This window comes from Trichosurus vulpecula, chromosome 1, assembly GCF_011100635.1.
Source record: "Trichosurus vulpecula isolate mTriVul1 chromosome 1, mTriVul1.pri, whole genome shotgun sequence".
Lineage (NCBI taxonomy): Eukaryota > Metazoa > Chordata > Mammalia > Diprotodontia > Phalangeridae > Trichosurus > Trichosurus vulpecula.
Window position 1 is genome coordinate 457270176 of NC_050573.1, and position 23191 is coordinate 457293366.

Below are 23191 nucleotides of genomic sequence, written 5' to 3' on the forward strand. Positions count from 1 at the left end.
AGATTTTTTTTATTTTTGTTTTATTAATCTCATTGTCTTATTTTTGGAAAATATTTATCCATTTCATTTGGTTATCAATTTTATTGCCATCTAAATAAGCAAAATCTTTTCTGATAATTTCAATTTTCTCCTCATTTGTTATGAATTCTCCTTTTTCATTTATGATACTGACAATTTGGTTTTCCTCCCTTTTGTCAGATTAAATAACTCCTAGTTTTATTTGTCAATTCAGTTTTTTTTTTGTCTTAAAATGTGCTTTTTTTTTAGAATTTCATCTTTGTGTTTAACTGAGGGTTTTTGATTTTTGCTTTTTTGGTTTTTTTTTCAGTTGTGAAACCCTTGATCTCTTATTTTTCTCTTTTGGATGAAAGAGTTTAGTTATAAAAATTTTCCTGCAGGAACTGCTTTAACTGTATGCCAAATATTTTTGGTAAGTTTTCTCATTGTTGTCATTTTCTCTGTTGAAATTATCTATTTTTCTCTAATTTGTTCTTTGATCCACCAATTCTTTAAGATTAAATTATTTAGTTTTCATTTAAATTTGAATCCTTTGTTCAAATACCCTTTATTGATTATAATCTTATTGCATTGAGGTAGGAAAATGTATTTAATATTTCAGCTTTTCTAAGTTTAAATATGTTATACTCTAGCATATGGTCAATTTTGTAAAGATGCCATAAATAACTGAAAATATACTTTTTCTATTCTCATTTAATAATTGCTAGAAAACTATCAATATATTACTTTTCTAAAATTTCTATGATTCAGGCACTTAACTCTTTTCTGGTTTATCTTTTAGCTAAATTTTGTAGCTTTGAAAGGAATAAATTGTAGGATCCAAGTATTATTGTTTTGGTGTCTATTTCTCCCTGTAATTTCACTTTTCCTTTAGGTACTTAGATGCCTGCTATTTTGTGCATATATATGTAATATTGACATTATTTCCTTAGCTTTGGTACCTTTATGCATAATGTTATTTTTCATCTTATCCCTTTTCCCTAACTCTATATATTTTACAACTGCTTTGTCTGAGATTATGATTGCCGCCCTTGCTTTTTAAAATTCACCTGAAGCATAATGATTCTTCTCCTAACCCATCATTTTGATTCTGTGTGAATCTTTATGTTTTGTCTGTTTCTTATAAACACATTTATAGATTTTTCCAATACAGTATCCTACATTCCTTTGTTTTGGCGTGTGTTCATCCCATTCACATTCATATTATGATTAAATGTGTTTCCTTTCATCATATCTTTTTTATATTATTTTCTCTCTCTTCCCTCATCTGTTCTTTGCTAAGAAGAAGGAGCTGGATAAAGAGATGAAACCTGAGAAAAACTAGTAATTTGCAAGTGAAATGTTTTTTTTCCCCCTCTTCCCTACCCCTCTCTACCCTAAATCAAGACCTTGTTCTCTGATTCTTTTTAATCCCTTTTTTATAATCCACCTTCTGAAGCTGAGGTTTATTTTGCTTATAATTATTCCCTTTCCTTGTCTAAACTCCTTCCTTATCTTCCCTTTCCTTCTTCTTGCTTGTTTTCTTTTTGAATTTAATGTATTTCTACACACAAACTCTTTGTATTTATGTTCACTATACCTACCAAATAAGAATGAGGGCCATAAACTGTTCACTCCCCTACCTTGTCTTCCATGATTGCATATACTTCTTCTTATGTGTTCTAATTACATGAAATAGTAACTCCCTCCCCATTCTTCCTCATATCTTTCCCAGTGTATTCCTTTTCCTTCCCTTTTATTTCTTCCCTTAAAACCAACAAGCCAAAATAAAAATTACATGCCGTTCTTGTGTTTATAAGTTTCTTAATACCTACTGTGCCCTTTGAAGATAGTGAGATTCTTGAAGGGGCACTTATTTCTTTTCCCCTACTAGGTAGTAAGCACTTCATCATAATTTATCTTCTGACAGTTGCTCAGATATGACTATATTTTCCCCCCATTTGCACTGCAGAGTTTCTACTCAGCTCTTATAATAGGTCACAGCAGTGGTATCACCATGGTACTAAGATAGAGAAGGACCCATCTTTCTCCATCTGGAGTCACATGATAGCACTTATAAAGTTGCAATTCAGAGGAAAGCTATTTTTTTATTAACATATGTAACACCCAGCGTTCCTGCTGTTGTCATGGGATGGAGGTAGATCGGGGGACCCATCAAACACCTTATGGGTGCTTCTCCTGAAGGCCCAAGAGATGAATTACCATTTCCTTGGAGAGTTCAAGGGGAACTCTGAGTTCCCTGGAATGTCACTAATAGCTTTACATAGACTTGCTGTATTTAGAAGTCTACTCAATTAAGAATCCATTTTTCCACTCTAGGATATATACTCATTTTTACAGAGTAAGGTATTTTTGGTGGTAGGACTTTATCTTTTGCCTTTTGGAATATTGTATTCCAATATTTTCTCTCCTTTAATATAGTAGCTGACAAGTTTTGTGTCTTCCTTACTGTGTTTTGTTGATATGTGACCTTTTTTCTTTCTGGTTACATAATTTTTCTTTGATTTGGAAATTATGGAATTTAGCTATGGCATCCTGGGTATTTTTAGACTGGGTTTTCTTTCAGAAGCTGAAATAAAGATTCTATTTTCACTTTGCCCTCTGCTTTTAATATATTTGGGAACTTTTATGATTTCTTAAAATATGATGTCCAGGTTTTTTGACTGGCCACAGTTTTCAGGGAGTTTGATAATTCTCATAATGACTCTTCTTTTGTTTTCCTGGTCAGTTGTTTTTGATAGTAGGTGCTTTACCTTTTTTTTTTCTTTTATAATATTTTGATTTTGTTCTAATAATCTTTGATGTCTCATAAAGTCATTTAGTTCTGATTATTCCTTTCAGTTTTTCAGGGAGCCCACTATTTAGGTAAGGGTTTCTATTTTCTCTTTTAAGTTACTTATTCTTCTTCCAAAATTTTCCTTCTGGGCTCTTATTTCAATTCTAATTATATTAAAATCTATTACTTTATTGCTTCCTCTTATAGTCCTTGTGACCAGACCATTTTTTTTCTCTACAATTCTGTTTGTACTTGTTATGGAGCTCCCCTTTTTGTCTGGGATTACCACTTTTAATCCATAGTATTTCTTCACTGTATTCAGTGTTTTCTTCTGTTTATTCATATCTTCCCTGGCATTTCTCCCTTATAGCATTTGCTGGTTTCAGATCAATTTATCAGGGCTTGTGTTACCTTCCCTAGTGTAAACTCCTTCCCTGCCTCCACTAGATTCTGGTTGTGTTTTGTGGAGTTCCTGGATGTTTGAAAGAGCTTACTTCTGTTATTCTTCAGTTTTCTTTTGCAGGTATATGTGTAGTAAACTTTTCTGTAACTTTCACATTGCCATCTTAACCAGAAGTGTCCTATCTTTTGATCTTAATCCACCCTAAAGAGATGTCCTGAGTACACAGCTGACTTGTATTTGTTTCTTCCAACTCTGTCCTTCATATTCACTGATTTTCCTGTAAGAAGTACTGTCTCTAGTAAGTTGATGAGTATCCTTGTTGCTCACACACTGGTAGGTGTCAAACCACAGGACATTACCAATCCCCTGGTCACTTGGGTCAGTCAAGCATTATTCATCTGTTCCACAGATATTGCTCTTTTAATTATTTCTCTCTGAAGTGATCCTCGCATCTGCGATATGGCATTGGACATCTTTCCTCTGTTCTATTGAACAGTATTGAGGATCTTAACATAGCTGCCCTGAGTACTCTAAACCATGTCAAAATGGCAGCTTAGTATTTTTAAGCCTTGTAACACTACGACTTCAGAAATTAGTTTTTTGCTTTTTTCAAGAATTGGCTGAGGTCAAAAATTCTGTAACATAAATCTTCAAAAAGGTTACAGTTTTTCAGGTGGTTTCTAAAATTTGCCATCTTTGAAAAGGAAAATTTCCAAGGAGTTTGGCTTGTCATGTAATGAATGCAAGGGATATCAGATGGATAGCCTCATGCTCTAGCCTTAACACCCTAGCAATGTTAAGAAATCTAGCAGAAGGCCCCACACATATTTGATGGACCCTCTTTGTAGTACTTATGGGAAAATATAGGTAAGAGTTCATGAGAAGACTTGGATAGGTTGCTTTCTGTACCACAGGAGTACCTGCAAAATCATAGGTTCATTAAAACATTGAAAATAATGTCATGTTCAGCTGCACTTAAAATATTTTTGTTATAACTTAATGACTGTCAACAAAACCAGTCAAATAAACATAGACGTGAAGGGGCCAAATATTATTCCAAACCTATAGCCTTTAATGGGACAGAATCAGATTAGCAAACAACAAACAAGCAAAAAAGATGCTTTTGTTACGTTACCTTCTAGACTCACCCAAAGTTCTGCCATCCTTTAGCTTTAAAATTCAGTAACAGTTTTAAATGGCTTTATATTTTATTAATTCCCAGCTTCTGCTATATACATTTGGAAAATAATGTGCATGAGACATTTATTCAATTTATATAAGGTATATGTGCATATTTTAAAATGTTTTGTTTCTGTTCTTTTTAAAAAATGTTGCTGGCATTTCCCAATAACACTCCTCAACCCCTGCAAGATAGCTGTCCCTCATAACAAAGGAGAACAGCTAAACAAAACAAAAGGATGTATTGGCCATATCTTACAATATAGGTCTCATTTTGCTGAAAAGAAGGAAGCTCCTCTTATGATTACCAGTCCTCTGAATTCATAGACTGTCCCTGTACTGATCAGAGTACTAAAGCCTTTCATTGTTGTTTTTCTTTTCACTGTGGTGGTAATTGTGTAAACTGTTCTCCTGCTTCTGTTTATTTTGATATCAAGTCATATAAATCTTCCAAAGTTTCCCAGAATTCTTCAATATTCATCATTTTTGTGGCATAGTATACAATATTTATATTATGTATGTATTTTATATTTGCTCAGTCTGCTCAGACATTCACCAGTTGGTGGACATTCATTTTATTTCCAGTTCTATGTTACAACACAAAATGCCACTAGAAATATTTTTTTAATAAATGGGACCTTTTTCTTGGTCTTTGATTTCCTTGGGTTATACACCAAAAAGAGATATTGTTGCATCAAATAATATATAAAATTTCACAATTTTTTCCAATTATAATTCTAAATTGATTTCCAGAATGGTTGGATCAGTTCATAGCTCTACCAACAATGCCTTAATGTGTCTTTTTTTTCCCCACAGACTTGCTAAGATAAACCATTTTCATTTTGGTTATGAAGTTTGGAAAGTCAGAAGAACCAGGAGGGAAATGATGGTTAGTTGGCCTGGGCCCTCCAAAATGGAGGCCTTGGAAGAACTTACTAATAGGAAAAGGGGCCAACATGGTAGAGGCATGTTCCAGGGAGCAAAGTCTCTAGGTCAGGAGCATCACTTTAGGATGAGGAGGTCTGAAGCACTTAAAGATGATCCAGGGTGAGATGGCTGCTAGGTGGCAAAGTGGATAGAGAACATTGGAGTTAGGAAGGAGTCAAGAAGACCTGAGTTCCAGTCTGACCCCAGATATTTGCTAACTATGTGGCAGGTCATTTAACTACTCTGTTGCCTCAGTCTCAAATGTAAAAGAGGGATAATAGCAGCACATACCTCACAGGGTTATTGCGAGGAAAAAAGGAGATAACATTTGTAAAGTGCTTACAAGTGCTTGGCACACAGTAGGCAAGTCTTCTGTCAAGTCAGTAGCAGACTTAGGAGAGGATTATTGATCTCCATGGTTTCTCTTCTTAACATGGCCACATTGATTTTGTTTTAAACTTCATGTTATTCGAACTGTCTATTTTGCCTTCTATAATCACTCTATCTAGTGCTGTCCTCCAGCCATCCTTGTAAAAGGTACCTTCTTACCTTCCCAAAGTTTTTTTTTTTTAATGATGCTATCTTTTATGTTCAGCCCAAGAATCTGTCTGGATCTTATTTTGTTACATATAGTGTTAGATTCTGATCTAAAACTAATTTCTGCCAAACTTCCTCAATTTTCCTAGCATTTTTTATCTGCTTTCACGGGTCACTATGATATTCATCATGTAATGTCTGATCTTGTATATTGATAAATCGATCAATTAATCAACAAACATTTATTATGTCAGGAATTGTGCACAGTTCTTGGGATAAAAATACAAAGAATTAAACATTCCCTACTCACTAAGAGCTTACATTGAAATGAGAAAGAACAAGTTCAAATATAAGTGACTATGGAATAAATATAATCAATATGAAGTCATTAAATGTAAATTAATTTAGAAAGGAGAGAACTAGGAAGTGGAGTGATTAGGAAATACTCCTCACAGAAAGTTGTGCTTTAGCTGCATCTTAAAGGAAGACGAGGATTCTATAAGGTGATGCGAGGAGTGCTATTTGGGTGAGGAGCAAAGAGAAATCCAGTTTGCCTGTATTACAGAATATAGGAAGGGGGAGTAAAGTACAAGGAAGATGAAAAGTTTTTCTCATATTCATAAGGAAACTGAATGTGTTAGCTCTAGGTACCATCTCTAAGCTGAAGGTCCCAACGGTAAGCCTGGGATTTCCTAGTATACCTCAGTCGAACCTGATGGATCTGTTTTCCATGCTTCATTCTCCATGGCTTATCCCAGTTCACAATGGGGAAGCAATGGCAGCCAGCAGTAGTGCCTTCTTCTTTGTCATCATATTTTATTACTTGTACCCAGTTGCTACCAGTATGGCACTTTCAGCTCACCCTCCTTATCTCGAACTTCCCCAACATCCCCAACATGGCGCCATTTATAGAGTGCTGGCCTTGAGGTCAGGGAGACCTGGGTATGCTTAAATCAAGGTGTGCTGTTAAACCACTGGGTCTCTTTGGGGGAAACAGACACATGATGCACTTTTAAGTTTAATCTGCATGATTAGCATTTTTTTCATCACTTTCTTAAATCTAGAGCGTAGACTGGCTCTAGACAGAACAGTACGTCAACGGTGTAAATTCTCACATTGTTAGCACTTGGCTCTAGCCTGTCTGTTTGAGGTCCCTAGCATAGCCTTGCATTAAATCCTCTTTTACGTATTTATTTACTAAACGTGAGAGCCCATGCAAGTCACTTAACTTCTCTTGTCTTGAGTACCGAAAGAGTTGGACTTGACATCAAAGGCCCCTCCTCCTCTAAATCAATGATCCTACCACGCTAAGTTTTAGGTTAATGAAAAGTGTCTCCTGCTTACCCCAGCTCTCAGTAATGGCAGATGAAGGTGATTAAGGAGGTTTAGTATGACCTTATCAGTATGGGTGAAGCCAGTGAAAATTGTGCTAGAGGTCAGCCCTGCTTATAAAGTGAGTGAGCTAGTAAGTCTATGGTTTATGCTATGCAGTTGTATCAACATAGCCTCGAAACAGAATCATAGACTTTGAACTGAAAGGATCTCAGATCTAAAGCTGGAAGGCACTTGAAGTGTTATCTGGTCCAACCCTCTTATTCAAAAGTGAAAGGACTTGTCCAAGGTCACACAAGTAGCAACTTACAAAACCAGGATCTAATTCCCCATCCCCTGACTCCAAATCTAGTATTCTTACCACTACGTAGATACTTTTTAAATATTTTCTGAGAGTTAAAAAAGTTTTTAAAAGTTAGGTAAAACACAAACAATAGAATTCCCTGCTCCTTAAAACCTGACATAAAACTGTACCTCCAAGCCACTGACACATATTTCTGACTTTTGAACATTTCATTAGCACAGCTTTGCAAAGTTTTCAAAAATGATTAGTCCCGTCCCTCGACCCTAGCCAAATCCTATTTGGCATGCCAAATTTGCATTGGTTCCACCCATCTTTATTAGTTTTGACTATATTCCCACTAGTCATGCTGCCTTTTGCTTCCCACATCTGTAGTCTCTGAGAATACAGGGAATTTCTCTGTGATAGATACACTGAATTTTTTTCCCCCAAAATAGATTACTATTAAAAGCAGAAAGGAAATAGAAAGGAGAGATGGGACATTATTAGATTTATTTTTTGTCCTATCCCCAATGTGATCTCATTGGATTCAATCTGATTTTAGTTCCAGGGCTATTAACTGTGTGCAGGAGGGCTTGAAAACATATGAAAGAAGAGAGCAGTCTGGGAATCAGGTAACCTTTATCCACCACAAGTGTTACAAGGTTAAATAAATGAAGATTTCTTCCTCTTCTGTTCTTGCTTTATGTTGTTTTCTTAGATGGTAATCTCCTTGAAGGCAAAGGCAATTAGCATTATGTGAAGTACAACTAAATTGTGAACCCGTGATCACCTATGGGAAAATACAGAGCAATTAAAATATACCTCTAAAGCCAGTTTAAGGGAAATCAATACCTTCCTTACACCCACTGCCTAATATATGTTATATACATGGTAAATGCTTAATATTTTGTTTAAATCAAATGGTGAAAATATATGTAGATCATCAACATGATAGAAACCTAACAGATATTTATGAAACTTTATTATTAATAAATTGGATTTTTTTTCTGGCTGAAATGGTGAAATAATCTCACTGCCATTTGGAACAGTTTTCTCTAATTACATAGTGATAAACCATACCATTGTCCAGTTTTCTTTATTTTGTTGCCATTTTAGAGGATGACCATAATAAAATAGAACTCACTGAAAAGATTACATTTTGAAAAGGTGACACTATACCTTCAAATTTCAAGGACACCTTCTTCCTCTCTGTTGGGTTGTTTGTGGGAAATGCTTGTTGTGTGCAGACAAGATAAAAAAAAATTTAAAACATGAAAATATAAGATGTGCTAAAGCTCAGGCTGATGACAACTGCTAAGGACAATAAAAAGGACTCTAAAATAAGCCATGTTGGGGACAAAAGGAAAATCAAAGAAGGCATAGGATGGGTGGATAGGGCGAAGAGAAGGCAAAACTATTAAGCTTTTGTCTTGCTTCTGTTAGGTCCTTTAAGGAAAATGGTTTTTAGATGGAGAAGGACAGAATGAAAGTGCTTGCTAGGGAGATGAAGCCCCCAAGATAAGGAAGGAGATCATGAAAGCATACTCCTCTGCCCTCTGGTTGAATGGCTAAATTCAAAGAGTAGTGATTAATGGATTTATTTTAGCCTGGAGGGAGGACTCTAGTGTACTCTAGTGGATTGCCTAGAGGACCTCTCCTTGGTTCTGTTCTGACCAATGTATTTAATAATGATTTAGGTGAAGACATAAATAATGTGCTTATTAAATCTGTAGATGACACAAAGCTGACAGACCTAGTTAAAATGTATGACAAGAGAATTAACATCACCCCCAAATCTTGCCAGGCAGAAGAATGGGCCAACTCTAATAATGTGAAATTCCACAGAGATACATTTAAGTTGATGTACTTGGGTTCAAAAATCAAACCAAGGGAGGAGAAAAAAAGCCAAAAATAATTTTTGATTATATTACTAGATCTCTGGTATCCAAGTGAGAGGGGTGATAATCCATACCTAGAATACTGCGTTTACTTTTAGATACCATGTTTTAGGAAGGACAGTGATAAGCTAAAGGGTTTCCAGAGAAGGATGACTAAGATGTTCAAGGGCTTTGGAATCATTTTGTATGATGGAATTGGGAACTTCTAGCCTTGAGAAGAGAGGGAGATATATTCTTCTTCTACCTGGTAGAAGAGGAATTGGACTTTTATTTGAGCTCAGAGCAAACAACTGGTAGCAATGAATGGAAATTACAGAGAGGCAGATTTTGGCTTGATAGAACAAAACACTTTCCAACAATTGGGGTTGTCTAAAAGTGGAATCGGCAACTTTATAGGGTAGTGAGTTACTCGTCACTGAAGGTCTTCAAACAAAGACTGGTTTACTCCTTGTCAGGTATATTGTAGAAGTTTAGTTATAGGTTGAACTTGATGTCAGATACTATGAGTCTGTGAAATGTTCTCAACATTTATTTTTAACTGCTTGATTTCCTTGGAATATTTCAACCTCATTTTACTTATACCTCCCTTCACTTTCGGTCACATCATTTTCCTTTCCTACAATGCTTTCTCTCCTCCTCTCAGGCCCTACAATGCTTTGTCTCCTCCTCTCAGGCTGTTCAAACTTTACTTATCATTTAAAGCCAAATTTCAAGACCTTTCCCCTATATAGCTTTGTATGAATACTCCAGTCCACCCTGATCTCTCTTCTGAGCACTGACAAGCATTTACTGACTCAACCACTCACTTGGCCCTTATCATATATATCATGATTCTGTTATTTTTAAAAACCTTTCATGTGTTTATGTTCTCTCCCCTCACCTTGATTGTAAACTCCTAGAAAGCAGAGTGCATGTCTTATGCTTCTTTATATTCCCCACAGTACTTAGCAAAATGCCTGGCACACAGTGATCATGCAGTAAATATTTGTTGAATGAATTTGTTGAATACATACTTCTTATTCACCTCAGGATTTTTTGTTGTCAGTGGAACATCATTACCTGAAGTGGAACACTGACATTTTCATAACTAATTTAATTTTTCACAAATATTGAGATTCAAATATTGTATACTACAAACAGAACATTTGTTTCAAAGTTCCATTAAACTAAGAAAGCTACATTAATAAAGCAAAATGCAAATCATGTAATTTACATTGAATCAAGCTGTATAACTGAAATATAAACTTGCGACATCCTTAAAGATGAAAAGTCCAACTAAATTATGAACTGAAGGAATTGCTCATTGAGCAAATTGTCCTAAGGCTAAAAATTTGAAATGTGATGTTAATTTCAGTCTTACAGTTTCCCTTTTGGAATTCACTGCAACAGATATCGATTAATTGCAATAGTCAGTCAAATATAAAAGTTTATAGGTGAAGAAAATGTTTTATTTTGCCATTAAGAATCAAATCTTGAATATTCAAGCAGAATTTTTGATTAGTAAATTAGGATAAGTAACTTCTGATATAATAAAAAAAGGTAGCTTGTTGGTTTAAATTTTCCACCTTTATTTTCCAATATTTTCCAAAGAATCAGAGTTTTGTGAAACTATTTTCTAAGAATTTTAAACTCATATGTGAATAATAATTCACATTTTCAATGTTATTCTTTTTTTTTTGCAAAATATTTCAAGCCAAAAACCTGTAAAGCCATAACATAAGGACATTCTTTTTTCTTTATGAGATATTGTTTACACTATAAAAGCTAATAGACACCAATTTAATGCATGTTCTACACAAAAGTGAATTAAAAAGAAATTTTATTATACAAATTTTCATTTAACATATAAGGCAAAAAAAGGTATATTTTGAATAAAGTGTCGTATTCTAGACCTTTCCAAGATGTCAGTACACTAGATGATTCTCCCTTATATTCAAAGATATCACTGTTGATAGCATTAGTATTATTTATTCCTGCTTCCAGAAAAACATCCTCAGGCATAGTCTACATGCCAACAGCAAACTGGACTAGGAAAAATATTTGGTCATCATGGCACGCCGCAGTCATCCACATGGTGGAGCCATGTGGCTAGAACCTGGAAGCACTATATTTGTTGCTCATAGGGTTTTAAGGTAACCCATGGTGAACCTAGCTGACTAAATATTTTGTGCCCAGATCCAGTTTTTCCTCTAGTCCTGGAAGCAGGGCCTCATTTTGTTTAAACAGGGATTGTTTTCATAGGGTTGAGAGTTGGAAGGGGCTTTAGAGATTTTGTCCCCTCGTTTTATGAATGAGGAAATGGAAGCCAAAAAAAAGCAGTTAATTGAACCTGCCGGAGGTCACACAGGTTTTTAAGTAGCAGAATTGGGGTCAGACTCAAAGTCCTGTGATACCACATCTTTCTTTACTCCACAATAGGATGCTGATTTCTATCATGCCACCCAGGAGGGGCTTGTTTGCATTTTTTAATTAATTGATAGCATACAGGGAATTCAATTATCAAGCCTATATTGAGTGCTTGCTTATGTAGGGCATTGTGTTAGGTAACAGAGCTGTAACAAGTCAAAGCGAATTGCCTCAGTTAGGCAAAACTGAAGAGCGTAGATACATATCTACTATTTCAAGTGCACCATTCCGTTATGATGATAGTGATGATGGTGGAGTGTATGTGTGTGTGTGTGTGTGTGTGTGTGTGTGTGTTGTGTGTGTATGAGCACACATGCCCTTCCTCACTAGTCTAATTTTATATCCTTATATTGTGCACAAGCTTAGCTAGTTATAGAGCCACTAGGTGCTGTAGAAGAAAACAAAGAATTATAATCACCTCCAGTCCCTGGAGATGATGAGGCATAAGTATGTAAGAAGTAAATTAAAGATGTAATAAAAGAGTTAAATAACAATACAACAAACACAATATCACAATAATTGCTATGAGCTCAGACGAGGGAAAGGTTGTGGTCACCTGCTTCATGGAGGAGCCAAGGGCTTGAGCGATGGGACAAGCATAGCAGGCTGGAAAGATCAGGCCTGTGTTTATGTTACCCTCACTCCAAAAGATGCTCAAGAAATCAGATAACTCTGAGGTTATCCCAGTCGGGACCTATAACATTGGTCTAACTTAATAATGAAGTGCCTTGTGGGCAGTGGAGGACCTGAGAACTAGGCAAACAGTGCTTTATCTCTTGGAAGTCTAGTTTTTCACTCTAGAGTTTTCAAATATCATATAACTTCAGGATTTAAGTGATATCAGCTTGGATTTACTTCTTGCTTTACATCTTGCTGTATGATCTTGGACAAAGCACTTTGCATGTTCAGGTCTCAGTTTCCTCATTACTAATATAAGACAGTTGGACTAGATGCCAACTAAATTCCCAACCAGTTCTGACATTCTATAATTACATGTTGCTGGTAGTTTATTTATAAAGATATTCTTCTTTGAATTAGAAGAACTACGATTCCTAGTTTCTACAATTATTTTTTTAAGTTAGGGAAACCAAGGCTTATAATATTTCTGGTGCTGCAAGTACAGAGGGCCAAGCAAAAGTAGGTATTCAGGGGTACAGGTATGAAGAGAAGGTGGCATTATTTAAGGGGTATAGGCAAAAGGTCCCTCTGCTCAAAAATACTCTTTCCTCCCTTTTTCTCCCCTCCTTAACATCTACAAAGATGTCTGAAATGTTCACCATTACAAGTTCATTACTTTGGGTTAAGGTAATGATCTCTAAGAGCCATCTTCTAAAATACAAATTAATTGAGCCAGCATGATTATAGTACAATGTGAGAATCATAGGATTTTAGTATTAGAAGGACCATTATAAGATCATCAATTTCTGTTTCACTCCTCTCCTTCCATTTTACTGATGAGAAAAGTGAGGTTCTTGTGGGTAATTGAATTGCCTTTATGTTGCACACAGCCATTTAGTTGAAGATCCCAGGTAAGAAAAGTCCTATGACTCCGAGGCCAGTGTTCCTTTTCCTATTTCTAATAAAATCTCATAAAGAAGGTATCAACAGTTAAGCAAACCAGTCACTCAGCAAAACCCTGCCAGATTATAATGCAGAAGAGGTAAGTTGGTTGGAGGATTTTGGTGAGAGATTTCTGGAGCATAAGATGCTATCCTGGAAAGTTAGTTTGCTGACTGCTAGATAGTAATGAGGGTATTGGTGTTTGTGTGTGTGTGTGTGTGTGTGTGTGTGTGTGTGTGTGTGTGTGTGTGTAACAAAATGTATATGGGGAGGAATGGCAACTTTCAACTTTTTCAGAACTAGGAAATGGGTGACCACAGAAAACAAACTTTGGCCTACTTCGTACTTCTGTTTAGGATTCACCATTGGTCAGTAAGCCAACAAGGGGCCAAGTTATGAAGGGATTTAAATGCCAAATAGGATTTTATATTTAATCTTGAAGAACATAGGGAGTCCCTGGAATTTACTGAGTAGGGGAGTGACATAGTCAGACCTGTGCTTTAGGAAGCTTAGTGCAAGATGGATTAAAAGAGAGACAAGGTAGGGAAACCAATCAGAAAGCTATTGCAAAAGTCCAATCATGAGATTATGAGAGCCTGAATCAGGATGGAGGCTGGGTGAGTGGAGAGAAAAGGACTTACATGAGAGATGATATGAAAGTAGAAATGACAAGATTTGGCAACAGGTTGGATATGGGGCAGGGGTGTCAGTGCAAATGAGGAGAATGAAACTGAGGTTGGAAGCCTGGGTGACTGAGAGGAGACACGCCCAGAGGTATCAAGCATGTAGCCTTCTATTACTCCTAAGTATTACTACTACTTCTATACTTCTCAGTGTGACCTGAACCTGATTAAAATGTAATTGGGAAATATGAAACAAACAAAAATATTATAAAACATAGATAAAATTACATTTTAAAACTAAGTCAGTATGTGGCCCACAGATTGAGGAAAAGGTAAGTTTGGGTATTTAAGGGAGAGTCAATAAGTATCTTGAAGTCCCCTAGTATGAAGGTTGCAGTTTGAGCAGAGAGAAAGACTGTGATCCAGGTATTGAACTAATTGAGAAAGAGAGTGTCCGGAGGGTTGGGAAATAACCAATACCAGAATCGATGAACTTTAAAGAAGGAGAGGTTGCTAAGCAATCATCATAGAGAGATAGGCTGAAAGTGGCAATGGGGATCAAAGAATATTCTGACTCCACTGTCATGACCACTGTAATCGAGGCATATGAACGAAAGTGAATCCCAGTATGGAAAATGTGGTCATGGATGCAGTGTCAACCAGATGTTAGTGGGAGCCAATAAATGGAAGGAGAAGGAAAGGGGGAAAAATCTAAAATGAAAGCAAGTTTATTAATTATGGAACAGGTATTTTTAAGAACACAATGGAAAAGACATGTAGATCAGAAGTGGGACATTTGGCAGAGTAGGATCAGAGTGGGGATGGGAGTAAAGGAACAGGTAGTAGAAGGATAGGGAATGGAGTTTATGTAATGACACTGGCTTCAGCATCCATGGGATAGGGAGAATCTGAGGGAGTAGTATGCTAATCATCAAGGACTGAGGTCATAGTATTAGTGGCTGGAAAGAGATTTACAGAGGGAAGCAGGGGACTACAAGGTCTTTTCTTGAGGCCCAATTTCCTGGCAGGTTGTGATATGTCCTGTGAAGCTTTAGGAAGCCCATCTTAGAGCAGGCAGAAGCAGATATGGCCTGAAGAAATCCCGACATGAAGCAAGACATGGTGGGTCCTGATGAGTATGGTAGGACTAGAGTCTGGTAGGACTAGTCAGGAGCACTAGAGAAAACACTGGGATTATTAACATAGGGCATAGGAGGCTGGTGGTTGGAAAAAATTGTGGAGCAAAAAGTGAGCTGTAGCATGTGTGTGAGTAGTGTGGAGATATGTACTTTAGAGCCTCAAGATTGAGGGGGATGGGGGGACGTAGAAAATCTGAGCATAGGCTCTAAGTGACAAACCCCAGGGTCTTCTGAAAAAGTCACATCTGTTGTGACAGCTCCATTGGTTCTAGAAAATTTTTGCAAGTTTACCTGGTTGAATTAACTAGGTGCGGGACTGTCCCATATTAGCTACTTCTAACATTTGCTCTATATAAGTGGGCAGAAACTAGCCCTAGAATAACAATAATTCACATTTACATAGTACTTTTTTTTCCAAGTACTTTCTTCACAAAAACCCTACGAGAGATAGTGCAAGTACCATTTTCTCATTTTACAGATGGAGAAAGCAAGATAGAGAACAAAGTGCAGACACACTTATTAAGTGTTGGAGCCAAGACTGAGCAAAACCCAGAAGTCCCCAGCACTAAACCCAGTAACTAGCCAACCTCCAGGCTTCTCCTGGAGAGGAAAGGTAGACATTAAAAGCTTGCCTTCTGGTTAAATGGGGAGTGGCAGAGGATTCTGCTAATTTGTGCAAAACACTAGTTGTGAAGGTGTTAAAGACCTAGCCAGTTAGTTTTCAAAGTTGAAATGACACCTCTGATTTCAAAATCTCTGATTCCAATGTGAATATTTTTGACACATGATAATACATAAATGAATATTCAGTTAAATTTGTCAAATATTTACTGTTTCCTATTTACACCACTAAGCCAGGCCTCTAAGAAATAGAAAGATGGATAAAATTGGGCCCTGTTCTTAAGAAGATTACTCTCTGTTAGAAGAGATAAAAACCTATCCAAATACCTATGATATAGGGTAGAATAAAAAAAACAGTAGAAAAAAACAGTAACTGAGGTACAAAGTATTGAGAGGTCAGAGGAGGCAGAGATGACATTCGTGGAAGAGGCAGTATTCTAAATAGACTTTGAAGGATGTATATGAAGGAAGTATTGGTGGAACTATGGGAAGAGCATTCCAAGTATGAGGGGAAGAGTGAAAATGAAGGCTAGGAAACATGAATTGTCCAGTTTAATTGAAGGACAGGGCACAGAATACGGATAGGTAAGAAATTATTATGGAAAGATAAGTTAGGGCCTAAATGTGGAAGATCTTGAATATCTACTTAAGGAGTTTAGACTTTATTTAGTAAGTAATGGGGAGCCACAGACCATTTCTGAACAGTGAAGTGTGGTGATGATGTCATTGAAGATCTTTCCCACCCATTCAATAGGCCTCAGGTGGGGCCAGTTAAGAGAGGCAGCCCATACTTTTGTGATGCCAATCAGTGATTAAAGATCTTTTTCACACTCTTTTGCCTATTGGGCATGAAGCCCTAGGACCCTAAAAAGAACATATACACCCAGAAGGTAGTTATTGAGAACTGAGAATTCAGAAGTCAGAAAAGAAGCTCGACTTTAAAATTCAGCCCAAGGAGAAGGAGTAAGAACTCCGAGTCCACAGTGCTGCATAAGAGAGTGCTGAGGGGAGAGTGGAGACCAGAGAGCTGCAGACCAGAGGACTGAGGTGGGATAGGACACAGGCAAACAGTTAGGATTTGTGAGTGATTGTTTATGGGAAGGCCCTAGCAGGGGGGGGTAAGGTTACAGGATGACTTGGCTCTTTGCTGTAATAGTGTGTTTTAATCTCCTTGTTGCTACACTGATGTGGGTTTACTGGTTCTGGAATACAATTACTGCTATATCGAATTGGAATTATTGGTTCTGGGATTTGATTCTTTGGTGCCCAAATAAATGTTAAACTTCCTCTGCCTTCTACCTAGAGAGTTTTTCATACTTTGTGATTCTGAACCATATAGGCATGTTCATGGTCATCCTCTGGGTCATGAATCTTGCCTTACTGATATAGTAAGTGAAAAAGCTTTGCTTTAAGAAGGTAGATTAAGGTATGTGTCGTAAAGTTGTCAACCAGATTAAAATGTAATTGGGAACTAATAAAATAAACAAAAATTATAAAACAGAAGTAACATTACATTTTAAAACCAAGTTAATATGCAGCCCTCAGGGATCCTTATGTGTCAGTTTGAGGCCCTGTTTCTATTTGAGTGTGACACCACTAACATATAGGATATATTCATTTGGTTGTATTCTATTCTGTTCTAAATGTGCCGGGTATGCAAAGACAAAACATTCTCTGTCCTCAGGGAATGGCATATACTGTAAACCCAAATAGCTAAATATAAAATATATGCCAAAAAGAGAGTGCTAACACCTGGAGAGGGTAGAATTACGAAAGGTCTCATATGGTACTGAAGGAAGTTGGGATTCTGCACTTCAGAACTGGGTACCCATCTGGAGAGGGTACATAGCATGGAAGGTAACACAGAATACCGAGCACTGTGAACAACCACGATGCTTCCTAAAAGAGAGTGCTTAAAGGGTAGTCATACAAAATAACATTGGAAAGGTAAGTGGAAGGCAGGCAACGGAGGGCTTTAAACAAGACTAAGCATTTTGTGTTTTTACCCTAAAGATAATAGAAAACTATTGACAGTGTTTTAGTTAGGAGTTGACAGGGTCTGATATGTATTTTGGGAATATTAATTGGACAGCTGTATGCAGGTTGGCTTGGGAAGTGGAAAGACTGACAAACAGGTAAAACAATTAAGAGGTGATTGTAATAGTTCTGATGAGAGGAGATAAGGGCCTGAACTAGGGTAGAGGCTGTGTGAGTGGAGAGAAGAGCACAGGTGTGGAGATGTTTTAGATGCATCCATTATTTATTGGGGGAAGACAGCACATAAAAAGGAACTAAAAAGTCAGAATGGGGGGGGGAAGGTACCACTAAGGGGATAAGGGGACACTCCTCTCCATCATTCATGGATATAGATGCTGTGCAATGTATCTCAATAACCCCAACTTTGTTATATAACTACGTGTGGGTCCTCTCCACTTTTTGTTAATGTGGTGGTAACCCTGATCATATGACCTCCATTTAGAGTGCATTTGCTGCTAAATATTGGTGGAATGAGTGAAATGAACTGACCTCATTTCCAGTTCCTGAAATTATCTTCTCCAACTTCACATACTTGGAAACTGATTGTACAGGGTGTCGCTAAAGTCTGGACATAAGGAAAATTGATGGCAATGTGGAGTTACTGCATCGAGTTCACGTGAATCTCGCAAAGCACATCAACCTTTGTGTCACAAATGATGGAAGTCATGTTGAAGATGTTATTTGTTAATATTCCAATTAAATAAAATGTGGTTGAAAATTTCATTCATTTCATTTCTTGAAAATATGCACTTTTGCCTATGTGTCCAGACTTTAGGAACACCCTATATATAAAGAGTGAGAGAAGATAATTTCGAGATTATAACTAGAAAGATCAACGGAAATAGTGAAATGTGGAAGAGGGAAAGATTTTGGAGAAGTAGTATGTATCTTATTTTGGACAGGTTGAGTTTGAGACTCCATTAGAACATTTGGGTGAAAATTTGTATCAGGCAGTTGGTAATGCAGAACAGAGTTTAGGAGAGAGTCTCAGCTGGATACATAGCTTTAGAAGTCTTCTACAGAGACTGATAATCAACTCATGGTAGCTGATCAGAGCAGTATAAGAGGAATCATATAGAGAAAAAAAGACCCAGGATAGAGCCGTGGGGGATGCCCACATTTAGTGGGCATTTAAGAGGATGCATGACCTAGCATAAGAGATTGATAAGGAATCGTCAGATAAGTAGGAAGAAAACCAAGAGATAGCAGTGTCATGGAAGCCAAGAGAGGAGAAAGTGTATAGGAGTAGTGACTATTTTAGGGCATTCAGAACTGCAGAGATGTATAATAGAACGAGAAGTGAAAAACATGTCTTGGAAAACAAGGGCCCATCTTTTATTTTTTTTTTATCAATGTTCTTCTGGTGATGATATATGGATCAAATCATTTAATACCACGGTCTTAAAAGAGTTAAAGGTGCATGTCACTCCAGAGGCTAATGGAAAGATGCAGGGTAGGATGATTAGAATGCAACATATTAACTGTGAAGAATTGTGTAAGAAAAGTGGCATAAAGGTTATTTTCAGAGAGATGTATGACCAGAAAATAAATTAGACTGGCCATGTTGCAACAACTCACATGCTCCATTGGCATCCACTCAATGTCAAGAGATATAGAGGAAAGCCCCCAGCATCCTGGGTGTTCCTTCACCTCACATAGGCTTTATGGAAGAAGATGGGCAAGAGTCACAAAGAATGAAAACATGTGGGTAATTTGTAATTCGTACTATTGGAGGGAGTACTCACTTTGAGATCACAAATACATTTGTGTCAAATTTCTACTCCTATCCTTCCGATGATGTAGCTACCATACATACCTACAACTGTAGATACATCTGTGTACCTATCTATGTAGTTTTCTCAATTTCTTTTTTGTTTTCAGTTTAAAGCCCTTTGCAATAGAATTGCAAGACTCCAGATGAATACAATTTTACCAGTCCTTGTTAGGTGCACTCTATCACTGGACACTTTTCTATTCTCACATTTTATTTCCCAATAAAGAAATCCAAATCCACTTCTTTATCATTTCTCAACTAGTTTCTCACTTCTGAGTCCTGTCCGAGTTGGCGGTTCTTGGGGAAGGAGTAGTGCTGGTGTGGCAGAGCTGGCTGTAACAGCTCTGAAAACAACAGCACAGACCCTCAAGCTTGGGACAAAGTACTCTCTACTCTACAAGCAGTCATACCCTAATGAAAAACTCATGGGTCAAATAGTTGGCTGGGAACATGGCCAGGCAGCAAAAATGGACTCAGATTCAGACTCAGACTTTGGAATCTTTCTTTGGTGACAAAGGAGACCAAAACTTACAGCCAGAAGAAGTCAACAAAGTCAAAGAGCCTACATCAAAAGCCTCCAAGAAAAACATGAACTGGTCTCAGGCCATGGAAGAGCTCAAAAAGGATTTGGAAAAGCAAGTTAGAGAAATAGAGGAAAAACTGGGAAGAGAAATGAGAGTGATGCAAGAAAAACATGAAAAACAAGTCAATGACTTACTAAAGGAGACCCAAAAAAATACTGAAAAAAATAACACCTTAAAAAATAGACTAACTCAAATGGCAAAGAGCTCCAAAAAGCCAATGAGGAGAAGACTGCCCTGAAAGGCAGAATTAGGCAAATAGAAAAGGAGGTCCAAAAGACCACTGAAGGAAATACTACCTTAAAAATTAGATTGGAACAAGTGGAAGCTAGTGACTTTATGAGAAATCAAGATTTTATAAAATAGAACCAAAGGAATAGAAAAATGGAAGACAGTGTGAAAAATCTCATTAAAAAACCCACTGACCTGGAAAATAGATCCAGGAGAAAGAATTTTAAAATTATTGGAATACCTGAAAGCCATGATCAAAAAAAGAGCCTAGATATCATCTTTCAAGAAATTATCGAGGAAAACTGCCCTGATATTCTAGAGCCAGAGGGTTAAATAGAAATTGAAAGAATCCACTGATCACCTCTTGAAAAAGATCCCAAAAAGAAAACTCCTAGGAATATTGTTGCCAAATTCCAGAGCTCCCAGGTCAAGGAGAAAATACTGCATGCAGCCAGAAAGAAACAATTTGAGTATTGTGGAAACACAATCAGGATGAACAAGATTTAGCAGATTATACTCATTATACTGAGCAAAACTGAGTATAATGTTCCAAGGCAAAATATAGACTTTCAATAATATAGAGGACTTTCAAGCTTTCTCAGTGAAAAGACTGGAGTTGAATAGAAAATTTGACTTTCAAATACAAGCATCAAGAGAAGCATGAAAAGGTAAACAAGAAAGAGAAATCATAAGGGGTTTACTAAAGTTGAACTGTTTTGTTTACATTCCTACATGGAAAGATGATGTGTATAATTCATGAGACCTCAGTATTAGGGTAGCTGAAGGGAATATACATACACACACACACACACACACATATATATGTGTGTGTGTGTGTGTGTGTGTGTGTGTGTGTGCATATATATATATATATATACATATATATATATATATGTATATATATAGACAGTGGGTACAGGGTGAGTTGAATATGAAGGGATGATACCTAAAAAAAATCAAATTAATGGATGAGAGAGGAATATATTGAGAGAGGGAAAAAGGGAGAGATAGAATGGTGTAAAGACACACAAAAGTGGCAAGAAAAAGCAGTTCTGTTGGAAGGGAAGAGGGGGCAGGTGAGGGGGAATGAGTGAATCTTGCTCTCATGGGATTTGACCTGAGGAGGGAATAACATACACATTCAACTGGGTATCTTACCCCACAGGAAAGAAAGAGGAAGAAGATGAAAAGGGGGGACCATAGAAGGGAGGGCAGATAGGTGGAGGAGGTAATCAAAAGCAAACACTTTGAAAAGGGATAGAGTCAAGGGAGAAAATTGTATAAAGGGAGATAGGATAGGAAGAAGCAAAATATAGTTAGTCTTTCACAACATGAGTATTGTGGAAGGGTTTTACATAATGATACACATGTGGCCTATGTTGAATTGCTTGCCTTTTTACAGAGGGTGGGTGGGGAGAGAAGAGGGGAGAGAATTTGGAACTCAAAGTTTTAGAAGCAGATGTTCAAAAAAAAGTTTTTGCATGCAACTAGGAAATAAGATATATAGGCAATGGGGCATAGAAATCTATCTTACCCTACAAGAAAGTAAGGGAAAAGGAGATGGGGGGGTGTGGGGTGACAGAAGGGAGGGCTGACTGGGGAACGGGGCAATCAGGATATATGCCATCTTGGAGGAGGGGAGGGTAGAAATGGGGAGAAAATTTGTAATTCAAACTCTTGTGAAAATCAATGTTGAAAACTAAATATATTAAATAAATAAAAAAGAAAAAAAAGGAATGGGACAGGTAATACATTAAAAAGTACCAGAGTCTTCCAAGGGTTTTCTATTTAAATACATTTGTTGGCTGGTTGGTTGTTGTCCTTTGTTCCTCTCTTAATAGACCCTTCCCAACAACCATCCAGGCTCTCCTGGTCTGGGGACTTGCTTCCCTCTACTATTTTGTGGGTTCTGCAGCTCTAGAATTTGTTCAGAGACATTTTTTACAGGTCTGTTGTCCTTTGTTCTTGAAGAAGACTGAAATGACATCACTATGTTAGAGTTAAGTTACGGTGTGTCAGATTGTGGCTGGTCAGACCAATATGAGCTTGGAATGTTCTATCACAGATCAGGCACAAATACTCTATGTGAACATTTTGGGGTGGATTCTCTAAATTCACACATCTGACAAATTTGTTTTTGTAGGAAAGATGAAAAGAGCCAATGGAGAAGGTTAGATAAGATGGAGAGACAGGAAAAGAGACAGAGGAGAAGTGATGGCATCATCTAAAGCTCTTTCTTCAGGAGAGAGTAGAGGATGAGGCAGAAGACAAATAGAAGAGTAAACCTTAGAAAGGAAGATGAATGCCTTTTCTGCGAAGTAGAAATGGAAGAAGCCAAAAATTTGAAGGTAGAGAGGAGACATAACTTCAATTTTCTCAGCGAAGGAGGAGGCAAGATTATCTGTAGAATGTGAGGATATTGGGAAATGATTGGAATTGTCACCTTGAGCAATGTAGTAAGTCATCAACTAGAGATGAATAAATGGATTACTAATCAGGATTGATGATCCAATAACTGGGGTTCTTTGCATGGGTGTTTCTTAGAACAAATTAAGCCAACTTCATTACTTTCTCTCTCAGAGTTCAAGAGCATGAGTGGAAAAAGTACATGGTGGGATTTACCCAAATTTGGAGATTAATAAGGTGGCTACATAGGAAAATGAGATCATCAAAGACTAAATTTTCATTGAGACTTAAAAGCAGAAGCTCCAGGACAGAGTTTAGGAGACTCCCACACTTAATGGAGAAGAGGTGGATAAATTAACAAAGAACAACAAAAATAAATGGTGTCCACTAGTAGTGGCAAGATCACTGACCTAAGTTCAAATTCTCACTCATTTTTACTTTGTAGTGACTTTGAAGAAAT